At 44.9% G+C, this 24,924-nt stretch overlaps 1 long non-coding RNA gene across 1 annotated transcript; it reads left to right on the plus strand.

Annotated features, from left to right (window-relative positions):
• The first annotated feature begins 1,769 nt into the window (after positions 1–1,769).
• LOC122438830 lies at positions 1,770–24,464 on the plus strand. Its single transcript, XR_006268659.1, has 3 exons — positions 1,770–1,806; positions 16,867–16,870; positions 24,356–24,464. It is a non-coding gene; the product is annotated as an uncharacterized LOC122438830 (long non-coding RNA).
• Positions 24,465–24,924: the final 460 nt, after the last annotated feature.

The raw sequence follows: 24,924 nt of genomic DNA on the forward strand, positions 1-24,924 counted from the left end.
TCACTGTAGCATAATTATTGCCTTTTTTTCATATTCCTTCATGGTTTTTGCCCAAGGGCAGCATTTGTTGCTGCTGCTGTTTACATAGTCACGTTCTCCTCCTGCGTTTTAAAAGAGGTATTGGTTTCTGTCCTGACACGGAGAGTTTTAAAAGGAGAAATCTTATCAGAGACCCGCTTAGACAAAGCTGACTAAAAATGCTTTTGGCCAGAGAAAGATTCCCCCTTAAATAACAGTCTCCTTCCCATCCCAGCCTTAGACAGCTGTCGACTGTCATTATAAATCAGGCTGAAAGGGAGAGGGGACAGCCTGGAGCTACGAGCAGCTCTAGGGGCTGGCTAGAGACAGCCTGCAGAGACAAGCCTGTGGAAGACAGGCCCCAGAGAAATTACAGAATTTAAACTTCATCAAAGGGTGTCATGGGATGATTTCCAGCATATTCTGAAGAAAAGCACAGGTATGGTTTTTCTAGTAGTCATGTATGGACGTGAGTTGGACCATAAAGAAAGCTGAGCACCGAAGAATTGATGCTTTTGAACTGTGGTGTTGGAGAAGACTCTTGAGAGTCTCCTGGACTGCAAGGAGGTCCAACCAGTCCATCCTAAAGGAGATCACTCCTGAATATTCATTGGAAGGTCTGATGGTGAGGCTGAAACTCCAATACTTTGGCCACCTGATGTGAAGAGCTGACTCACTGGAAAAGACCCTGATGCTGGGAAAGACTGAAGACAGAAGGAGAAGGGGAAGACAGGATAAGATGGTTGGATGGCATCACCAACTCAATGGACATGAGTTTGAGTAACCTCCGGGAGTTGGTGATGGACAGGGAAGCCTGGCGTGCTGCAGTCCATGGGGTCGCAAAGAGTCAGACACGACTGATCGAGTGAACTGAACTGATACATGCATGATGTCACAACCAAGATGGAGAATGGTCTCATCACAGCATAAAGTTCCTCCATGGCCCTTCACGGTCCCCCTTCCTCAACCTCCATCATAGGCAACGGCAAGTCCGCTTCTAGTATCATAGAGTAGCTTTCTCTTTTCTAGAATTTCATATAAATGAAATTCTGGTTTTTGTACACTGCTATCTGGGTTCTTCTGTTCATTATTGTTCTTGAGATTCACTCATATTATTGCATATGTTAGTAGCTTTTCCCTTTTACTTACAAGTAACTTTTCAAAAGTGTTTCTTTCTTTTTTTAAAAAAAAGATGTTTATTTGGCTGTCATGGGTCTTAGTGACAGCACACGGGATCTTCAATCTTGGTTGCAGCATGCAGATCTTTTAGCTGTAGCATGCGGGGAATTTTTTAGTTGTGGCATGTGAACTCCTAGCTGAAGCATGTGAATTCTTCACTGAGGCATGGGGACTCTTAGTTTCAACATGTGGAATATAGTTCCCTGACCAGGAGTCAAACCCAGGCTCCTTGCACTGGGAGGGTGGAGTCTTAGCCACCAGACCACCAAGGAAGTACCAAAACATATGATTTAAGAAAACTTTCTATCACCAGTGAAATTAGAAAATCAATATCAATTACCACAAGTGAAAGGAACCATAAATAGGAATACTTTGGAAACAAAATAACATTGTTAAAATTCTAGTGAGATACTGTTACAGCAAGAGGTACTTCCCCTTCACTTAAAAAAGAAGCTGAGCAAATGGGAGGGGTTAGTGACATATCAAATTAAGATTTTTCCTCCTTGATGTAATCAGAAAGATTGAAAGAAAGTTGGAAAGATATAACATTCTCATCATAGGTGTGTACGTGTGCTCAGTCGTGTCTGACTCTTGGCGACCCCATGGACTGTAGCCCACCAGGCTTCTCTCTGGGATTTTCCAGGCAAGAACACTGGAGTGGGTTGCCATTTCCTTTCCCAGGGGATCTTCCCGATCCGGGGATCGAACCCTCATCTCTACATCTCTTGCATTGGCAAGCGGATTCGTTACCAGTAGTGCCACCTGGGAAGCCCCACTGGAGGGTCAGTGTTATTTAAGTCTGTGTACAATTCATACAAGTCTACCTACAATTCATATCCTCACGTGGGGATATGTGCCCCATGCCTCAGGCACCCTCTTTCTCCCAGTTAGGAATATGTTGAGCTGCATGTAACGGGAAAGCCAGATCACAGTGGTCTGAACTCAATGCAGACTAACTGTCCTCAGATCACAAGAAGTGTGGAGCTAGCCAGTGTCCAGGGCTGGAGCAATGCCCCCACCGTGTGATCAATACTGCAAGACCGTTTCTCTTCATCTCATGCCATCCTAAGGGAGGGTGTCTGTACTCAAGGTTTCAGGATGTTTTTTTCCCACTCCAGGTACCAATCCCCATTCCAGGCAGGAAGAAGGGGTGAAGCGCGTCTTCTTTCTTTCTCTTCCCCCACCCCTTTTTAAATTATTTCGATCTAGTTTTACTTGGATTAGAGAAGGAATTCAGACAAATGCATGCATTCAGGCTGGCCTGTTAAACAGGAGTTGAATGCTTACATTTTGCTAAGAGAGGTCTGAGGCCAGAAAGGCCCTCCGTCCACATGAACTGGAGAATCTTTCAAATGTGGGAGAGATAGAAGTCATCTTGGACTGGTCAGCCTTCCGGGAAATCCCAGCCAGCCTACTTTGGCAAGTGGTCCCTAATAACTGCCTGAGAGAAGATAAGGATGAGGGTAGATGGTCAGAATAGTCATCATCAAAAAATCCACATACAACAAATGCTGGAGAGCGTGTGGAGAGATGGAAACCCTCCTACATTGTTGGTGGGAATGCAAATTGGCACAGCCACTGTGGAGAATATAGTATGAAGATTCCCTAAAAAACTAAAAACAGAGCTACCATATGACACTGCAATCCCACTCCTGGGCATATAGCTGGAGAAAAACATGGCCTGAAAGGATTCACGCCCCCCAGTGTTCATTGCAGCCCTATTTACAGCAGCCAAGACATGGCAACAACCTGGATGTCCATCAACAGAGGATTGAATAAAGAAGATGTGCTACATATATACAATGGAGAATACCCAACCATTAAAGAGAATGAGATAATGCCATTTGTAGCAACATGGATGGACCCAGAGAGTGTCATACTGAGTGAAGTCAGACAGAGAAGGAGAAATATCGTTAAGATATCCTTTATACGTGGGATCTAAAGAGAAGTGATACAGATGAACTTATTACAAAGCAGAAAGGCACTCACAGACTTAGAAAATGAAGTTACGCTTGCCGAGGGGAAGGGATAGTTAGAGACTTCGGGAAGGTCATGCACACACTGTGCTATTTAAAACAGATGACCAGCAAGGACCTACAGGATAGCACAAGGAGCTCTGCTCAATGTTATGTGGCAGCCTGGGTGGGAGGGGAGTTTGGGGGAGAGTGGATACATGTGTGTGCACGGTCGCGCCCCTTTGCCATTCACCTGAAACTCTCACTACACTATTAATTGGCTGTACTTCAATATGAAATAAAAAGACAGAAGGCTCTACGTCATCTCCAGAAGGCTCAGCCCTTCACTTCTCTCAGCGCCTGGTCCCCAGGAACTATCATAATTCTTCTTCCGATTTGTAAAAACAAAAATCTTTCTGTTATTGACTAAGCCCAGCGCAGCTCAATACTGCTCAAGCAGCAAAGGTCATGCCTTACAAAGTGGGCCTTTCTTGGTACTCACATTAATCATAATCTTCAACACACATTTTCCTCCATCCTTGAAACCTTCAGTTCATGTCAACATTTACTACTTTAAAGTAGGGACAATTAAAATTAAAAGTTGACAGGCAAAGATAAGAACTAAGACCTAGTGATCATTCTTGAACTCTTTTCATTTCTTTCCTTCTGGTGAATGTGGAATTTCTTACCTGGATTTTAGTGAGGGTGCTTATATCTAATTATTGAATGGGGTTTGATCCCAACAATTAAATCATTGCCAAAAGACTATTTTCACCATTTCATGGCAACTTTCACATCACAGCAGCAGTCTTCCTTAAAGGTGAAGGATATGACCATATAATATGACCATAGTATACTTGACATAATTATTTGACTTATTATAACTATCTGGGATTATTAAGAAAAGAAGAAAAATCTAGGTTATAACAAGTGTGACAGCACAATGTATTCTTGCCTGAGAAGTTCTCTAGTCCAAACTCAACACAGAAGGTGGATGGAAAGTGAATTTTCTGTGTATTACTGCCATCTGCTGCTGCCTGAGTCCGGAAGGCATTTACAGATCGTAGGCAGAAAGACAAGCTTAAAAAAAAAAAAACCAAAGCTCATTTGGCTGACATTAATTTTTTTTTTCTAAATATTTGGCACAAGTATGTTCATTAATTTTTTTCCTGTGATCCCTGGATGTCATAAAATATTTGTGAAGGACAAGAAGCTTCCATCTGGTCATTTGTCTATTTCCCATCATGCAACGATATTCATTTTGAATATCAGTTCGTGTTAAGCTGTTTAAAATTCAGGAAAAATAATAAGGCGATGTGTTGCTTTTTGTAACACTCTGCTGTATAGCTCACATAACATTACAACTTTTTGAAAATTATGAAAACAACTCAACCTAAGTTATTTGGTGTAGCTACTTAAGGGATTTATATAATGAAAGTGAAAGTGGTTCCCTCGGCTGGTCCGATGGTAGTGGGTTACCAGAACTTATTAACGTTAGTGTCACTAAAGTTGGTATACAACCCCCCACTGCTAAATTTGACTGGCTTTTTACTATTTGAGTTTGTATCCAACTTAAAAAAAAAAAACAAAACTTTGCAAAATATTCACTTTGGAGGAAAAACATGCTTAAATAAGTGCACTTATAACAACTAGGAACAATACCATTCTTTTTCTAAGTTTCATAACAAGTGTATAATATTTTTTAAACCAGAAATGCTCTTTTGCAGGTGTGATCCTTTCACTTGCACTTAGCCTGAATGGCAATTTCCTACAGCTTTGGGATTGGGGCACACCTCTCATGTAATAGCCCTTGGAGATGGTGTCAGTACAGTGTTACTGCCAAGGGTTAAACCTTCCTGGCAGTGTGTCCAGGGCTCTTTTTTGCTCAGAAGTGGGGAACAGTTTTTCAAGGGACCCAGTACAGTCTGGCCTGATCATTTGCTCAGAGGACCAAGGCTCTCCTTGCCGTCATGGTTACCTGTTGTTTGAGCTGCAAACTCTTGTCAATGATCTATGTCTGTAAGCATCTCTAGGTAGGATTTAGGGATGAGAGCTAAGGTGAAGGGCAAAATGAGAAATCCACAAGTCTTTCCTGGACCCTGTGGTATTATATTTTGTGGTGGTTATTATTGTTTAGTTAATAAGTTGTGTCCGACTCTTTGAGACCCCATGGACTGTAGCCCGCCAGGCTCCTCTGTCCATGGGATTCTCCAGGCAAGAATACTGGAGTGGGTTGCCGTTTCCTTCTCCAGGGGATCTTCCCAACCTAGGGATTGAACCTTTATCTCCTGCATTGTAGGCGGATTCTTAACCCTAGAGCCAGGGAAGCCCTCTATTACATTTGCTTTAGTTCAAAATAGTGATGATCATTTTTTAAAATCATAAAACCAGCATAATCTTTCCTTTCTAAAGAATGAGGTTGGCCACTGGAGCAAAGCAAAGAAAATAACAGGGATGTTATCACTTCCCAAAACTCCTGATAATGGAGGGAACAGTACATACATCTTTTTCTTTTTTCCACAGTGGAGGGAAGGGCAATGGTTGGTGGTTGAGTCGCTGGAATAGAAACAGCTTGAGTCTCCAGAAACAACCCTTTAGACGACCTGGTCCAAACCCAACATGATCTCAACTGAAGGACAAAGTGACAGGAAACAAAGAATTAAAGCAAATACTTGGATAATTGAGGCAGCACTCCATCGCTCCGCAAATTCTTTGCCTCTTGTATCTGAATAGTGTTTCCTTAGTTGCCTGGATCATGGCCTCTGCTCCTGAGTGTGTGTGTGTGTGCGTGTGCACACATGTGTGTGTGCGCGCTTGTGTGTGCATGTACGTAGGATGAGAGTTCCCGAGACCAGCATAGCAAGAGCAGTGTGCACACCTCAGGGACCTGTGATGAAGTGTGATAATAACACCCGAGCTGCTTCTCGTCTCCAGGGTCCGCTGAGGACTAATAATTGTGTTCATCTGGGTATCAAATGTCTGGCTCTCCAGGGACAGGATGGAAATTGATCCCTTGGAGAGACTATCCTTCTAGGGCCCACCTCTCTGACTCCCCTGCCCCATCCCTGAACCCGCCAACCACTGTCTCTGGCAAAAAACACCCTGCCTTCCCCTCTGGGCAGAATCCCCTGCGCTATCTTCATCCAGCTACCTATTGCCTCATACGCTCCTTCTCCATCCCCATTTCTGGCTCGCCAACTAGACAGGGAGGGTTTCCCAAGTTCTTTCATCCGTGCAGTCCCAGCACCCAACCGCCACATCACAGGTCCATAGCAAGTGTTTGGGGAATGAATGAACAACGAAGTGATTAACATTGATTTAAAATTACTGAGGGTAATACGCAAAATTTTCCAGCCTCGGTCTCAAAGCCAGTTTATTCCTCATAGGTAGGTGAAGGAGGCTTAGGGCCCCTCTGGGAGTGGAGCAGGTGTTGGTGAATAATGGGCTTTGGGGGGCCGGTGAGGAAAGGTCAGAAGGGAAATTGACAGAAACTGATGCTGCCGAAGACACTGGCTCCTGAGACCAGATGTGTGCGCACAAAGCCCTCCCCTGACCCCACTCTCATCAGCAGCCCACAGAAGCACCTTCGCCAGTTCCTCCCGCCTTCTGAAAGTGGGGGACAGGCCTCGGCACTGTTTCCTTTCAGCCTGGAGCCTCAGTCAGGGGCCCCTGTTTGCGCTGTGAGCTGCGCTTGTCCCCAGAAGGGTTCACTCAAAAGTCCTGCATCCACGCTCTCATCTTCACCCACAATCCTCACTGCACTTCATCTCCAGAATAAAAGCCACTCAGAAAGCATGTCTGTGCTTTAGTTTTCAGCTCTCCTGCTCCATGGAAGCTCTGCAGGACACTTCTCAGTGAAGCGATCATCAGCCTTCTCTCAGAAGCAGTGTGTTTCCCTTTCCTTCTTAGCTTCTACAGGATGCAATTGTTTGCTCCCCGATGCACCAAGGAGCCAACAGCAGAGGTTGCACAGGGAAGAGACAGAGGTGGCTCCAGAAAGCTGGGTTCCTCTGGAGGAGCCCACAACGTCATAGCAGTATCTCCTTGCTACGGGTGAGTGATGCTTTGGAAAGAAGTCTGTGTGGATTCTGAGCATGACAGCCAATTCTTCTCAGTCCCCAGCTGTGGGACAGAGGGCACCTCCCTAGGAGCTGGGAGCAGACCCATCATGGTCATCACCATCCCTTGTAAAAAGATCCTGAGACAGTAGCCTGAAGAACATCTGGTGGATGTTGTGCAGCAGATACCAGCCCCTAGCCCCGCCCCACAGCAGACCAACCCCGTTTCATCCATTCATCCATCCCAGGAGTTCACCCAGTCCTGTCTCATCCACTTCCTCCTCAGATTATTTTGAAGCAAATCACAAACATCATATTTTCTTCAACTGCAAACATGTCAACATAAAATTACAAAGGAAAATCACTCTCTTGAAAAACATAACCATGATAATATGCCCTACCTATTTCACATGGGTTTCCCTGGTGGCTCAGTGGTAAACAATCTGCCTGCAATGTAAGAGACATGGGTTCGATCCCCGGGTCGGGAACTTCCCCTGGAGAAGGAAATGGCAACCCATTCCAGTATTCTTGCCTGGAGAATCCCACAGACAGAGAAGCCTGTGGCAGGCTACAGTCCATGGGATCGCAAAAGAGTCAGACACACCTTAGCGAATAAAAGAAACAAAAAGTTAACAACAGTTCCTTAATGTCATCCAACAGCCTTGGTATTTCCCTGGCCATCTCATAATTTTTGTCCAGCTTGTATTTTGAATGTAGATCCAAGTAAGATCCATACACTGTAATTGGTTAGCATGTTTCTTAATTCTCTGTAAAAAAAAAAAATGTCAGATTCAACTTCCTAAAGTAAACAATTGAGTTCATTTTCATATAGTCACAAAGTTATGCAACCATCACCACCATCAAACACCAGAACATTTTCTTCATCCACATCCATCAGCAAACACTCCCCTTTTCCCCTCCCACCCAGCAACCACTAATCTACCTTCTGCCTCTTAATTCTGTTTTAATCTGTAGGCGTCTCCTCTTTCTCTGTCTTATGCAATTTACTTGTTGAGGAAACTGGGTCATTTGACTGCAGAGTTTGCCCAGGCTGGCTTTCCCAGGTTGCTGCCCAGGGGTGTGGTTTTACAATGTTCCTTTGTTCTGTGTCTGCTGTAATGGATAATGAGATCTGGAGTCTTGAGCAGATTCAAGTGGGACTGGGGGGCAGGTACTGTAACTGTCTATAAAGAAGCACATGATGTCGGTATTAACAGCTATTGTTAATTGTTGCCCAAACCCATTAATTCATCAGGGTCGCACAACGGTGAGGCTTTAATTCTATCTTCCCTTCTCATCTGTGAGTTGGCATGTCTCTACAAAGAGGAACTTTCGTTCAGCAACTAGGAGGTTACTCTGAGGTGCAGTGTGTTGAACAAAAGCAGGGTAAATGTTTGAGTCTTTTCCTCTATTATGGTTGTGAAAATTACGGGTTGGCTCCCAAGCGTTCTCCAAAGCTGATCAGTGAGAGTTGGCTGTCTGGGTTCATTTTTGGTAGTATCATCATAAACTGTGCATTAAAAACCCATTAAATGGACTTCTCTGGTGGCCCAGTGGTTGAGACTCCACACTCCCAATGCAAGGGGCCTGGGTTGGATCCTGGGTCAGGGAACTAGGTCCCACGTGCCACTATTAAGAGTTGGCATGCTTCAGCTAAAGACCCTGCATGCCATAGTGAAGATTGAAGAGCACACCTACTGCAATTAAGATCCAGCAAAATCAAATAAATAAAAATTTTTAAAAATCCATTATAAATATGCGAAAGGTAGAACGGGTCCAGATTCTGGAGAACCTTAAAATCTGACAGAAGAGCATAAATTTACGGCATTCAGGGAGCACTGTTAATTTCTGACTGAGGTGTTATCTGGTAAAAATGGCGCTAAAGGAATAAGATTAGAAAAGGCAGCAAAAGAGAGGATGTGGAGAAAAGGAATCCTTCCTACACTGTTGGTAGGAATGTAAGTTGCTATAGCCATGAAGAAAAACAGTATGGAGGTTCCCCAGAAAACTAAAAATAAAATTACCACATGATCCAGCGATCTCATTCCTGGGCATACAGTCAGACAAAACTCTAATTAAAAAAGATACATGCACCCCTGTGTTCACAGCAGCACCATTCACAACAGCCAAGTCATGGGAACAAACTAAATGTCCATCAACAGATGAATGAATAAAGATGTGGTACATATATACAATGGAATATTACTCAGCCATAAAAAAGAATGAAATGATGCCATTTGCAATGACACAGATGCAACTAGAGATTATCATACTGAGCACAGTAAGTCAGAAAGAGAAAGACAAATACTATATGTTATCACTTGTCTGTGGAACCTAAAATATGACACAAATAAACCTATCTACAAAAGAGAAACGGACTCACAGACACAGAGAACAGACTATGGTTGCCAAGGGGGAGGGGGTTGGGGGAAGGATGGAGAGGGAGGTTGGGTTTAGCAGGTGTCAGCCATTCTGTAGAGAATGGATAAAATAATAAGATCCTACGGTATAGCATGAGAAACTATATTCAATATCCTGTGGATATTGGGTATTTCAATCTGTCTCTCCCTGGAGAAATCTCTTCACACTGGTGGCTTCAGCCTTGCCCACCTATGAGATCTGGTGTTCCCACATGGACATCTCACTCTAACCTCAAGCTTTCCAGGCCCAATCTCATCATCCTGACCATCTCCAGAGCAGTCTCCCTCACCCAAAGTCTGGATAGCCACCTAGAGCCAGGCTGGATGAGGGGAGAGTCCCAGCTAAAGGTGCCACCACAGTGGGGTTGGGTTAAGGAAATGGAGAATTGAGACGCCACCGGATTTATCAAGACGAGGAAGTAGTGACTCCGGAGAGAGGACAGGGATTTGGAGAAAGCCAAGCTCGTAGGTACAGAATTCCATATTCACAGGATACTGAATATAGATTCCAATGCTATACCAAAATGGAAAAGAATATTTTAAAAAGAATGCGTATATATGGACAGCTGAATCACTTCGCTCTACAGCAAAAATTAACACAACATTGGAAACCAATTTTACTTCACTTTAATAAAAGATTTTGAAAAGGCAGGAGTGTCAAGACAGACTCAGGGTGAGGGTAGGAGATGAATGAACAAGTCACAGTGATCAGAAAGGATCTGCTGCCATAACTTAATGAGAGAGAATCAGCTGAACAAGATCAGCAATGAGGAATAAAGGACACACCTTTTGAAGAACAATTCAGACACTGCGAGGGATTGACAGGGTGTGGGGAACACGGACGCTCAAGGCTCAAGCCAGGGGCAGACAGAAAGTGTCATTCCTTGGCTGAAAATAGGGAAGTTGGATGAGGGAGACAGTTCTGGAGATGGTCAGGACTATGAGATTGGAACCGGAAAGGTTGAGGTTAGAGTGAGATGTCTGTGTGGGAACACCAGATCTCATAGGTGGACAGGGCTGAAGCCGCCAACGTGAAGAGATTTGTCCAGAGAGAGACAGATGGAAATACTCAAAGGACTGGAGGAGGAAAGAATGGAGAAGGAAACACTGCCCAGCGCAGAGTTAGGATGAGCAGGGAGTCCCAGCTAAAGACGCCACCACGGTGGGGTTGGGTTAAGGAGGGCGAGAATTGAGACAGCCGCTGGATTTATCAAGACGAGGAAGTAGGACCCTGGACAGAGGACGGGGGGGCGGGGCGCGGGGGGGGCGGGGCGCGGGGGGGGGGCGGGTTGGAGAAAGCCAGGCTCGTCGGTGCAGAATTCCATCAGCTGCAGGAACTCCATCCATCTCTTGGATCAGAATGCCCGCACGTATCACAGCAACACCAAAAGGATACCCTGCGTGCTGAGTCCACCGGTCTCCTGAGAATGCCATCAAAGAGCCTCACTGGGGGGAGGGGGGGTGGCTAAAACAACAGAAAGTGACCATCTCAAAGCTCTGGAGGCTGGAGGTTCAGAAGAGGTCAGCAGGGCTGGGTTCGCATTGACTCCCGAGAGGAGGGTCCTGGCTCGCTGCTGCCCGGCATCAGGTGCCCGGATGCCCAGCTGACCTTGGCTTCCCTGCCTGCAGCTGCACCTCTACTGTCTCTGCCTGTCACCACGTGAGTCTGGTCTTCACAAGTCATTTGCCCCCCTTCTTATCAAGACATCAGTCATATGGGATTACGGGCCAACCCGACTTCTATACGACCTCATCTTTACTTGACTAATGGCATCTGCAATGACCCTATTCGCAAATCAGCTCACAGTCACAGATGCCGGGCTTGGGACTTTAACATGTTTCGGGAGACACCTTTCAACCCAAAAGGGGGAACCAGGGGCAAAGCAAGGGGAAGTTGCGGAATGACCAATAGGGAGGGCTGGTGGCCGGGCGCCCTCTGCTGGCCAGCTCTTGGACATGCGCCGTTCACTCGCGGCCACCGTCTGGCTCCAACGCAGTCTTTCCCCAAACAAGGAAGAGGATAGACGCGCAAGATTCCATTCAGCTCATTATAACCACAGCCCGGTTCTGCTGCCCCAAGCTGACACTCAGACTTTCCCATCGTATTATAAGACAGTTGGGCTTCCCTGGTGGCTCAGTGGTAAAGAATCCGCCTGCCAGTGCAGGAGACTCGGGTTCAATCCCTGGGTCAGGAAGATCCCCCTGGAGAAGGAAATGGCAACTCCAGTATTCTTGCCTGGAGAATCCCATGGACAGAGTGGGCTACAGTCTATGGGGCTGTAAAGAGTGGGATATGACTGAGCGACTAAACTACAACATAAGAAAGTTCCTTTTTAAAAAAAAAATTATTTTATATTGGAGTATAGCCAATTAACAATGTTGTGATAGTTTCAGGATATAGCAAAGCGACTCAGCCATACATATACATATATCCATTCTCCCTCAAACTCCCCACCCATCCAGGCAGCCATATAACATTGAGCAAAGTTCCCTGTGCTATATAGTAGGTCCTTGTTGGTTATCCATTTTAAATATAGCAATGGTACAAGATAGTTCCTTAGTTTATGCTCATTGGTAGGTTAATTTCTAACAGGGGAATTTTTTTTTCTAATTTCCCTCCTTCTAAGAGTTTAGAAGACACCTCACTGTTACCCCCAAGGTACCACCAATATCCATAACTCAAGAGTACAATTGAAAGATGGGAAATTAATGTCAATGTCCCCAGCAGGGCGAACAGCTGGCTTTTAGAGAAAAACTAGCTTCATGGCCAGAACTCCACAGACAGCAAGCTTTATAGTCTTGGCTCTGGTTGAAACTCAGTGAATCTCTTATTCAAAGTGCTTTGGTTTCTTTCTTTTTTTTTTTAAATTAATTTTTTTAATTGAAGGATAATTGCTTTACATAATTTTGTTGGTTTCTGCCAAACATCAACGTGAATCAGCCATAGGTATACATATGTCCCCTGCCTTGGTTTCTTAACTGCAAGAGGATGAATTCTGTGATATCCACTCACAAATCATTTTACACCAAAGTAGCTAAACAGTGGTCAACCTTGAGTGGGCCTGTTTTTTTTTAAATATTAATATAAAGACAAACTTTATAGAACAGTTTGAGACTTACAGACCATTGTGAAGACAGTACAGAGAATTTCCATAAACCCCACACCTAGGGCCCCTATTATTAACATATGACATTGGTAGGCTACACGTGTCACAATTAGTGAACCAATATTGATATGTTCTTGTTAACTAAAGCTCCTACATTCTTACTGGCTAAAGTTCCTACCCCTTCATGGATCACATCGTTGTCATGGCAAAGGGGCTTGCATAGCTCAAGATAATGAGTTTAATTCAGATAACCATTATATCTATTACTGTGGGCAAGGATCCCTTAAAAGAAGTGATGTAGCCCTCATAGTCAACGAAAGAGTCCAAAATACAGTACTTGGGTACAATCTCAAAAATGACAGAATGACCTCGATTCATTTCCAAGGCAAACCATTCAATATCACAGTAATCCAAGTCTATGCCCCAACCAGTAATACCAAAGCAGCTGAAGCTGATGAATTCTATGAAGACCTACAAGAGCTTCTAGAACTAACACCAAAATAGATGTCCTTTTCATCATAGGGAATCACAATGCAAAAGTAGGAAGTCAAGCAATACCTGGAGTAACAGGCAAATTTGGCCTTGGAGTACAATATGAAGCAGGGCAAAGGCTAACAGCGTTTTGCCAAGGGAAAGTACTGGTCATAGCAAACACTCTTTTCCAACAACCCATGAGACAACTCTACACATGGACATTGCCAGATGGTCAATAACAAAGTCAAATTGATTATGTTCTTTGCAGCCAAAGATGGAGAAGCTCTATACTGTCAATCCGCTTCATTGACTATGCTAAAGTCTTTGACTGCATAGATCACAACAAACTGTGGAATATTCTTAAAGAGATGGGAATACCAGACCACCTTATCTGTCTCCTGAGAAACCTGTATGTGGCTCAAGAAGCAACCGCTAGCACCAGACATAGAACAACTGACTGGTTCAAAATTGGAAAAGAAGTACAACAAGGCCATATATTGTCATCCTGTTTATTTAGCTTATATCCAAGTACATCATGTGAAATTCTAGGCTGGATGAATCACAAACCGGAATCATGATTGCTGAGAGAAATATCAACAATCTTAGATATGCAGATGATACCACTCTAATGGCAGAAAGAGAAGAGGAACTAAAGAGCCTCTTGATGAGGGTGAAAGAGGAGAGTGAAAAATCTGGCCTGAAGCTCAACATTCAAAAAACTAAGATGCCATCTGGTTCATCACACCATCTACTTCATGACAAGTAGAAGGGGAAAAAGTGGAAGCAGTGACAGATTTTTCTTGGGCTTCAAAACCACTGCAGACAGTGACTGCAGTCATGAAATTAAAAGACACTTGCTCCTTGGAAGGAAAACTATAACAAACCTGACAGCCTATTAAAAAGCAGAGACATCACTTTGCCAGCAAAGGTCCGTCTAGTCAAAGCTATGGTTTTTCCAGTGGTCATGTATGGATGTGAGAGTTGGACCATAAAGAAGGCTGTGTGGTGGAGAACTGATGCTTTCAAACTATGGTGTTGAAGAAGACTCTTGAGAGTCCCTTGAACAGCAAGGAGATCAAACCAGTCAGTCCTAAAGGAAATCAACCCTGAATATTTGCTGGAAAAACTGATCCTGAAGCTGAAGCTCCAGTACTTTGGCCACCTGATGCCAAGAGCCGATTCATTAGAAAAGACCCTGACGCTGGGAAAGAATGAGGGCAGGAGGAGAAGGGGACAACAGAAGATGAGATGGTTGGATGGCATCACCGACTCAATGGACATGAGTTTGAGCAGGCTCCAGGAGATGGTGAAGGACAGGGAAGCCCGGCGTGTTGCAGTCCATGGGGTCACAAAGAGTCAGACACGACTTAGCGACCGAACAACAACAACATCAAAGCTCCTGCATTATTCAGTTTCCCCAACATCATTTTTCTAGCCCAGAATCCCCTCCAGGACGCCCCACTGCATGTAGTCATCATGTCCCCTGAGGCTCCCCTTGGTTCTAACAGTTTCTCAGCGTGTCCCTGTTTTTGATGACCTTGACAGATTTGAGGACTGCTGAGTAAATATTTTGCAGAACATCCCTTCATTGGGGTTTCTCTGATGTTTTACTCATGATTAGATCAGGGCTACGAGTTTCATGGGAAAGACCTCAGAAGTGATGTGCCGTCATCACATGTCACCTACTGTCCCTGTGACTTCTCACTGTTGATTCAACCCTGAACACTTGGCGGAGCTTGGCTTTGTCGAGTTTCTCTTTCTTTTATTCTTTCCCTTTCCACACTCCCGACCAGGTGGCTTACTGGTCAAGAACCTGCCTGCCCATGCAGGAGACAGAGGCTCAATGCCTGGGTCAGGAAGATCTGCTGGAGGAAGAAATAGCTACCCACTCCAGTCTTCTTGCCTGGAACATCCCATGGACACAGGAGCGTGGTGGGCTACAGTCCATGGAGTTGCAGAGAGTCAAAAATGACTGAGCACACATTCATGGTTCCCTTTGATGGAATGTCGAGTGGGCACGTTTTTGTGGGGTTTTTATTCTTTTAATTTTTTATTGGAGTTTATAGTTGCTTTACCATGTTATATTAGTTTCTGCTGCACGGGAAAGTGAATCGGCTATTCACATACACATAGATCTCGTCTTCTTTTGGATTTCCTTCCCATTCAGGTCGCCACAGAGCGAGGAGTAGACTTCCCTGTGCTACACAGTAGGATCTCGTTAGTCATCTATTTCATGCAGAGTATCAATAGTGTGTGGGCTTCCCAGTGGTAAAGAATCTGCCTGCCAATGCAGCAGATGCAAGAGACTCAGGTTCGATCCCTGGGTCAGGAAGACTCCCCTGAAGGAGGAAGTGGCAACCCACTCCAGTATTCTTGCCTGGAGAATCCCATGGACAGAGGAGCCTGGTGGGCTACAGTCCATGGGGCTGCAAGCAGTCGAACACGACTGAGCACGCACACATGGCGTGTCATATCAGCAGCATCTATGTGCCAATCCCAGTCTCTCAGTTCATCCCATCTGCTCCCTTCCCCCTTGGTCCCCAACGGGTTTTAAGTGCCGTTTACATTTTAATCCCTGTATCCCTGTGGCAGCCTGCCTTCCCTTGGTGACAACAACCCACGTCTGCACACACAGCACCCCCACCACACACAGTCCCCTCCGTTTGCCGCTGCAGACACCTCTGCAGTGCTGCTTCTCCCTTCCTCTGCGCAGCTGGCTCTTGCATCTTGCCGCCAGTCTGCATTGCCCTTTGAAGAAATACCCTCAGGAAGCAAGATCACGGCCAGTTTCTGTGACCTGGGTGAGGAGGCTGTGAGTTGCTGCCGAGGATTTGTTTGGTTGTTTTAATGCTATCAGCTGTGACACATGCAGCAGCTAATCACCACATCAATCGTCTATCGCGTAATTATCACCTCGGTTAAAACATCAGAGTCTGCTAGCAAGTATCATTAAGCTTAAATTGGATCCCTGGGCAATGTTCTAATTACGATATTTGAATTTTTTAAATGAACTCATAGAAAGATGAGTTTCACGCTGTAATTAGTGATTTCCTCCTATTGGACAGGAATATGTACAATGCACTTTTGGAATAAATGATTATTCTCTCCTTGAGGCACTAAGGTGGGCTTATGTGTATGATTAAAGTAATTACATCTTTCTTCTTACTAGAATATATTCGATTCTAATTATTATATATTACGTACAATATATTCATAAATATATTTATATATTTAAGTAAGTAGAACATATTATAGGGCTTCTCAGGTAGTGCAGGGGTAAAGAATCCACCTGCTAATGCAGGAGACAGAGGAGATGAGGGTTCGATTCCTGGGTGGGGAAGATCCCCTGGAGTAGGAAATGGCAACCCACTCTAGTACTCTTGCCTGGAAAATCCCAGGACAGAGGAGCCTAGCAGGTACAGTCCAAAGGGTCGAAAAGAGTCAGACATGACTGAGTGTGAGCAATTTCTTCAGAAATGCCCCGATAAACGTTTCTCTGCCTCTGTCCACCTCCCCTGACCTTACCCAGACACTATGTCCTCACCCTGACACTGTTTGTGGACCCCATGCACGTGGAGCTGTCTTCCACTCTCCATCTGAAGCTTCCTGGGATCTGGGCCCGTCTCCTATGACTCTCCCAGAGTCTCCGAGAGAGACAGGTGTTGGCACAACCAAGGCGGGCCCAGAGCTTGTCTTGGCTGAATTGACTCCTGTAGACTTTCCACCTGAGAGCCAAAGCTTTTTATTTCCAACAGATGGCGCTAGAGCTCAAGCGGTCATCCCATCTCCTTCTAGTGCACCAACTGCTGCTCTTGCCCTTGTCCTAAGGAGTTTTAGGAAGACCTTTAACCTCACCCTGTCTGATTTATGCAAAAGTGGTGAGAAGACTGAAAGAGCCAGTAAGAAAAGGGATGTGGCTAAGAGGAAGCAGGGAGACATGATTAAAAATAGTTGATCAACCTGAGATGTAGAGAAATGAAGGACTTTGCAGTTTTTAGGGAAATGCTTGGATTGGACATCAGAAAGGGAACAAGATAAAGGGCCGCAGGGGCAGACACCAGAGGAAGGAAGGGGCCTCATCATCTCGTCCGGGACCAGGTGGCTGTGAGCAGAATCATTGAGACCCAACATGCAGACTGAAAAAGACCCAAGAAACAACTCTGCCCAGGACCTGGGACTCCCAGGAGAGAAGCCCCAGGAGGGCAATGTGCTGGGGTGGTGGGCCCGCCACCCACCAGGCTCAGGCTTCAGGGCGCTGTCTGGGGGGACCTAAAAACAATCAGAGAACCAACAAGAAGGTGGCCTGCTTCTTCTGAGCACCATGCACTGGCAATTGTAAACAATGCCAGCCACAAAATGCTTCTCTCCCGAAATCTGTTGTTGACTCAAGTTTTAAAACACTGCTGGCAGTTATTCTTGAATTTAATAAGATAACCTACAGGTGTGGAATGAGCACATTTTTAAATGTTATTTTTATTTATTTGTTTTGGTTGTGATGGGTCTTCATTGCTGGCACAGGCTTTTCTCTAGCTGCTGCGAGCGGGGACTACTCTCCGGTTGCAGTTTGCAGGCTTCCCACTGGGGTGGCTGCTCTTGTTGCGGGGCCTGGGCTCTAGGTACGAGAGTTTCAGTCCTTGCTGCACGTGGGCTCAGCAGTTGTGGTTCCTGGGCTCCAGAGCACAGGCGCAACAGTTGTGGCGAAGGGGCTTAGTTGCTCTGCAGCTTGTGCAATCTTCCCGGACCAGGGATGGAACCCATGTCTTCTTCATTAGCAGGCAGATTCTTGACCCCTGAGCCACCAGGAAAGTCCCTGGAATTAGCACATTTAAAATATTTTCTTTAACACATATTATGTGCTATACGGGAGTTCATTTGGAGAACTCTCAGGCATACAGTCAACCAATACATGCAGACTCAGCCCAAGCATCTGTCAGACCGAATTCTTCTGATTCCCCAGGACTCACTTTATTACAAATAAATCACTGACTGACATCCATTGGCTACTTCATTCAGAGAGTGAATTAATATTCTTCGCAAGCTCACAGGAGACATTCACCCAGATTGACCACATCCTGGGTTATAAAGTACACCTTAATGAATTTCAAAGAATAGAAATCATAGAAGGGCTGCTCTCAGACCACAACAGAATTAAGCTAGGAATCAGTAACAGAATGCTGGCTGGAAAATCCCAGACTACTTAGAGATTAAACAGCACACTTATAAATAAAGCATGGGTCAAAGAAGAACTCTCAAGAGAAATTTTACATATTTGAACTAAATGAAAACACAATATTAAAATATGTGAGATTGTGCTCGCTTCGGCAGCACATATACTAAAATACATGAGATGCTGGGACTTCCGTCCTGTTCCAGCATTAGGGATTTGGTGCTTCCAATGCAGGGGACTCAGGTTCAGTCCCTGGCTTGAGGGAAATTAAACAGGTAGTCTTGTTTAGGCTGCAAAGACAGAGCAGAGCAGGCCTCCGACCTTGCTTCTAACCTTCCTGGACACCGCCCTGACTGGGAGTGACTGCCTGCTCTGAGTGCAAGACTTACAGCTCCTTAAATAAGATGGAGGAGAAATCTTGAGATTCTTGAGCCCCTGGAGGGGGTCTGGCCAACCATTTTGTTTGTTTGTTCAGTTGCTCAGTTGTGTCCGACTCTGAGACCACATGAACTGCAGCACACCAGGCCTCCCTGTCCATCATCAACTCCCAGAGCTTGCTCAAACTCATGTCTATCGAGTCGGTGATGCCATCCAACCGTCTCATCCTCTGTTGCCCCTTCTCCTCCTGACTTCAGTCCTTCCCAGCATTAGGGTCTTTCCCAATGAGTCGGCTCTTCTCATCAAGTGGCCAAAGTATTGAAGCTTCAGCTTCAGTCCTTCCAATGAATATTCAGGGTTGATTTCCTTTAGGATTGACTGGTTTGATTTCCTTTCTGTCCAAGGGACTCTCTAGAGTCTTCTCCAAACACCACAATTCAAAAGCATCAATTCTTTGGCAGTGCTCAGCCGTATTTATGGTCCAACTCTCACATCTCTACATGACTACTGGAAAAGCCATAATTTTGACTATATGGACCTTTGTTGGCAAAGTGATGTCTCTACTTTTTAATATGCTGTCTAGGTTAGTAATAGCTTTTCTTCCAAGGAACAAGCGTCTTTTAATGCCCCAGGCTTAACAACATTCCATGTTTTACAAGACACAACAAACTGCATTAATATGAAACCAGAGCTGCCATTTGCTCCCAGACTGATGACGATACCAGTTTGCATCCTGGGATTATGAGCAGGAACCCCGAACTGCAATTTCTGAAGTCTCACTCACAGAGCAGATGTGCTGCCTGGCACCTTTTTCCAACTGGGACTCCAAATGTGCTGTGACAGAGGACTTCCCAGTGCTGTTTAAGCCTGGATGTTGGTCAAATTCCAGTTAGGTTATGTATCCTCTGCTGTTTCTACTTCTTTTTTCTTTTAATGTTAGTATATTGAAAGTAAGCTAATTAATTCTCTAAAAAATATTGGTATTATTTATTTGTATATATAACAAGTGACTTATTTTGTTAATAAATCCTTTGAACCTGAGATGAAAGTGAAAGCTTTCTGCAACACACCTGGTCAGGGAACTAAGATCCCACATGCAATGTGGTGAAGCCAAAAAAAAAAAAAAAAACTTAAAAAGATGATATGCAGAGAAGCAGTGATTAGAGGGAAATTTATAGCACTGAATGCATATATTAGAAAAGAAGAAAGACCTAAAATCAATCAACTAAATATCCACTTCAGTAAACTAAAAAAAGAACAGTAAGTCAAATCCAAAGTAAGCAAAAAGAAAGAAACAATAAATATTAAAGCAGAAATCACTGAAACTGAAGATAGGAAAGCAATAGAGAATATCAACAAAACCAAAAGCTGGTCCTTTGAAAACATCAATAAAATCAATAAGGCTTAGCCAGGCTGATTAAGGGGGAAAAAAAGAGAGAATATATAAAGTACTTTATCAAAATGAAACAACGGACATCACTACAGAGCCCATGGACATTAAAAGGACTATTGTCGGAACTTTCCTGGTGGTCCAGTGGTTAAGACTGTCCCAGTTCAGGGGGCCTAGGTTTGACCACCTAGTTGGGACACGCCACAACAAACAGCCTGTGCAGCCAAATTAATAAATATTTTTAAAGTAATATTGTAAACAACTCTATGTCTACCATCTGAAAACCTAGATGAAATGGACCAATTCCTTCAAAGACACAATCGGCCAAAACTTATACAAGAAGTAGACGATCTGAATAAGCCTATATCGTGTTAAAGAAATTGAATTAATAATTAGTAACCTTTCAAGACAGAAAGCTCCAGGCAGAAATGGGTTCACTGGTGAGCTCTACTAAACACTTAAGGAAGATATCATGCCAATTCTCTATAATCTCTTCCAGAATATAGGAGAAGAGACCAGCATTGCCCTAATACCAAAACCAGACAAAGACGTCACAAGAAAACAACAAACCAACATCTCTTATGAACACAGATACAAGATTCCTCAACAAAATACCAGCAAACTGAACCCAACAATGTTTAAAAATAATTATATGATGGGGACCACATGTAAATCCATGGCTGATTCATGTCAATGTATGGCAAAAACCACTACAATACTGTAAAGTAATTAGCCTCCAAATAATAAAAATAAATGAAAAAATAATAATAATTATACACCCTGTCCAAGTGAGATTTATACTAGGTATGTGAGGATGATTCAATATTTGGAGATCAAATAACATATCCTTGGGCTAAAGAAGAAAAGTCACATGCTCATATCAATAAATGCAGAAAAAGCATTTGTGAAAATGCTTTTCAAAAGACATTTATCTGATAAAGGACTGCTATTCAGAGTTTACAAAGAACTCTTAAAGTCCAACAATGAGAAAGAAAACAATTCAATTTTTAAATGGGCAAAAGACTTGAATAAATAAAATGTCACCAAAGGAGATTTCCACATGGCAAAGGAGCATATGAAAAGATATTCAACATCATACATTGTTAGAGAATTCACATTAAAGCAATAAGACACTACTACACACCTGTGAGAATGGCCCAAAGCCAAAACACTGACAACATCAAGTGCTGGTAAGAATGTGAGCAACGGGAATTCTCCTTTGTTGCTGGTGGGAAGGCAAAATGGTACATCAACTTTGGAAGAGTTTAGCAACTTCTTACAAAAAATAAACATACTCTAACTATATGATCCAACACCATGTTCCTTGGTATTTACCCAAAGAAGCTGAAAACACGTACACCCCAAAACCTGCATACAGATGTTTATAGCAGCTTTATTCACAATGGCCAAAACTTGGGAAATGTTCCTTTCTAGATAAGTAGATAAATAAACTGTTGAATATTCAAACAGCGAAATATTAGTCAGCACTTAAAGAAGAGCCAATCCACTGGAAAAGACCCTGATGCTGGGAAAGATTGAAGGCAGGAGGAGATGGGGATGACAGAGGATGAGATGGTTGGATGGCACCACCGACTCAATGGACATGAGTTTGAGTAAACTCCAGGAGTTGGTGATGGACAGGGAGGCCTGGTGTGCTGCAGTCCATGGGGTCGCCAAGAGTCGGACACGACTGAGCAACTGAACAACAACAACAAAAAGAAATGAGCTATCAAGCCATGAAAAGCCACGGAAGAAATTTAAAGGCATATTACTAGGTGGAAAAGGCCAATGTGAAAGGCTGTATGCTGTGTAATTCCAACTATATGTCATTCTGGAGAGGCAAAACGATGGAGACAGCAAAAGGATCACCGGTTGCCAGGAATTAGGCTGGAGAGAGGGATGAATACTGGAGCACAGAGGATTTTTAGGGCAGTGAACCTACTCTGGATGATATTATAATGACTGACACATATCATTAAACATTTACCCCAACCCATAAAATATACTACACCAAGAGTGAACCCTAATGCAAACTATGGACTTTGGGTGATAATAAAGGGTAAATTGGTTGTTGTTGTTCAGTAGCTCAGTCGTGGCCAACTCTTTGTGACTCCAAGACTGCAGCACACCAGGCTTCGCTGTCTTTCACCTTCTCCTGGAGTTTGCTCAAACTCGTGTCCATTGAGTCAGTGATGCCATCCAACCGCCTCATCCTCTGTCTTCCCCTTCTCCTGCCTTCGGTTTTTCCCAGCATCAGGGTCTTTTCCAATGAGTCGGCTCTATGGCATCACGCGGCCAAAGTATTGGTGTTTCAGCTTCAGCATCAGTCCTTCCAATGAATATTCAGGATTGATTTCCTTTAGGATGGACTGGTTTGAGCTCCTTGCAGTCCTCCTTAGGGAACCTGAAAGCCATCTGTCCCAAAGCCGCGCTGCACGCCCAGCTCTCGCTGTTCGCTTCTGGCCGTGGGGACCCCGGTCCACGCAAAGCCACGGGGGAAATGGCCTTACACATGGAGAAGACCGCGAGGCTGGCGGAGCGGGGCTGGAGGTCCGCGACTCCGGGACCCGCTGTGCCAGAGAAAAGCCAGGTGACTTCCTAGCTCCAGTTATCACCCACCCCATTTCTTCCAGGAGTCATTTAAAAACAAACAAACAAACAAAAAAGAACCCTCACTGCTAATCATAGAGATCAATCATACATTACTTTGCCAACAACGGTCCGTCTAGTCAAGGCTATGGTTTTTCCAGTAGTCATGTATGGATATAAGAGTTGGACTGTAAAGAAAGCTGAGCGCTGAAGAATTGATGCTTTTGAACTGTGGTGATGGAGAAGACTCTTGAGACTGCGAGGAGATCCAGCCAGTCCATCCTAAAGGAGATCAGTCCTGGGTGTTCATTGGAAGGACTGATGCTAAGCTGAAACTCCAATACTTTGGCCACCTGATGCGAAGAGCTGATTAATTTGAAAAAACCCTGATGTTGGTAAAGATTGAGGGCAGGAGGAGAAGGGGATGACAGAGAATGAGATGGTTGGATGGCATCACCGACTCAATGGACATGAGTTTGGGTAAACTCCTGGAGTTTGTGATGGACAGGGAAGCCTGACGAGCTGCGCCCCATGGGGGTCGCAAAGTCTGACACGACTGAGCGACTGAACTGAACTGAATCATACAGATTTTTAATTTTAGCCGTTAGGGACCAAAGTCACTGTTTCCCTTTCTGCGTAAACAAGGGGGCGGGGATCTCCCTCCAAGAGAGCTGACCGTCCCGGGTTCTCCTAAAAACAAAAGCGCTCGCGGAGGACAGGAGGGGATGGCCGCGGAGACGGCGGGGCCGTAGTTCGCAGGAAGCTCCCCGCCACGTGCAGGCGCTCGGGCGCCCCGGGCGGCTGTGCTCCGCGTCCCGGGACGCCCAGCTCCGGACGGTGACGCCCCCGCGCGTCCCGGGCGAGCTCCCCGCGTCCCAGCCCGACATGCGGGGCGTGGGGCCCCGGGAAGCCCAACCCGCCGGCGCCCGGCCGCCCCCACGCACACGCCCCGGCCCCCGGAGACTTCAGACAAACCCGGGGGCTCCGCACACTTCACAGACCCGCCAGGACCCACCTTCAGGGATTCCGGGAGCCCCCGGCCCGCGCCTCATTTTGCATGCAGATCACCCACAATGCTCTAGCAGGGCCGCCCGCAGCTCCTGCAATTCCACCGAAAAGGAAAAGGCTCTTTTCTTGACAAAGTTCATCTGCTTAATGGTTTTCTTTTCTAAAAGTCAGGGTCGATATACGAGGCAGACGTTACAGGGAGTCAGGAACGACCTCTCCCCTCTGTAGATAATCACCGTAAGTCTAGAGGAGATGGCGCGCTGGAGGCTTATATAAGTAGCCGTATGCACGAGTTCCTCGGCTGGTCCGAGTGCAGTGGTGTTTACAATTAATTGATCACAGCCAGTTACAGATTTCTTTGTTCCTTCTCCACTCCCACTGCTTCACTTGACTAGCCTTTTACTGAGTGTGGTTAAAGGGAAATTCGTGTTAAAAAAAAATTTTTTTTTTGTTTTTTTTTTTCCTCCCCGCCCCCCACCCCTCCCCAGGACAGTCAGGTACTAACTCCTGCCTGACTTTTTTTTAAACACAGGGGAAAATGCATAGGCATGACTGCCTGCCAGCGAGGATGACCAGTGGACCGCAGCAGGTGCAGCCTTCAGGAGCCTGCAGCACATGAGGCTTCCCTTCTTCACCAACTCCCGGAGCTTGCTCAAACTCATGTCCACTGAGTCGGTGATGCCATCCAGCCATCTCATCCTCTGTCTTCCCCTTCTCCTCCGGAAGATTCCTAAGCAGGTGATAAGAACTTCAAACCAATAATGAATAGCCAACTAAACAATGAGGCCAGCCTACAGTGATGTAACAAGCCCAGAAAGAAAGGGGTTTGAGGTTAGTTCTTTTGTAAGACTTGTGGGAAGAAGACAGGGTTGCTAGATACATACAAGCCGCCTCTCAAGTTTGAATCTCAGATTACAAGTCTTAGTAAAAATGTATCCCCAATCCTGCTATCATTGCAGACACCACGGTTGAAGCCAAAATATTCTTAATTTGCAGAAGCTTGTATTTGAGAAGAGAAGGGTTGTGGGGTTTTTTTTCGGTTTGCTCCCCAGCCCCATACTCAAATCTTTACTTTTAGTTGGAAAAGCAAAACTTAACGGACCCCGGGTTTAAGCCAATACAATAAACCTCCTGTCCTCCATCCTTCATGCCTGAACAATCCAGAGACCAGAGGACCTCCC

Source organism: Cervus canadensis, chromosome 3, assembly GCF_019320065.1.
Source record: "Cervus canadensis isolate Bull #8, Minnesota chromosome 3, ASM1932006v1, whole genome shotgun sequence".
Taxonomy (NCBI): domain Eukaryota; kingdom Metazoa; phylum Chordata; class Mammalia; order Artiodactyla; family Cervidae; genus Cervus; species Cervus canadensis.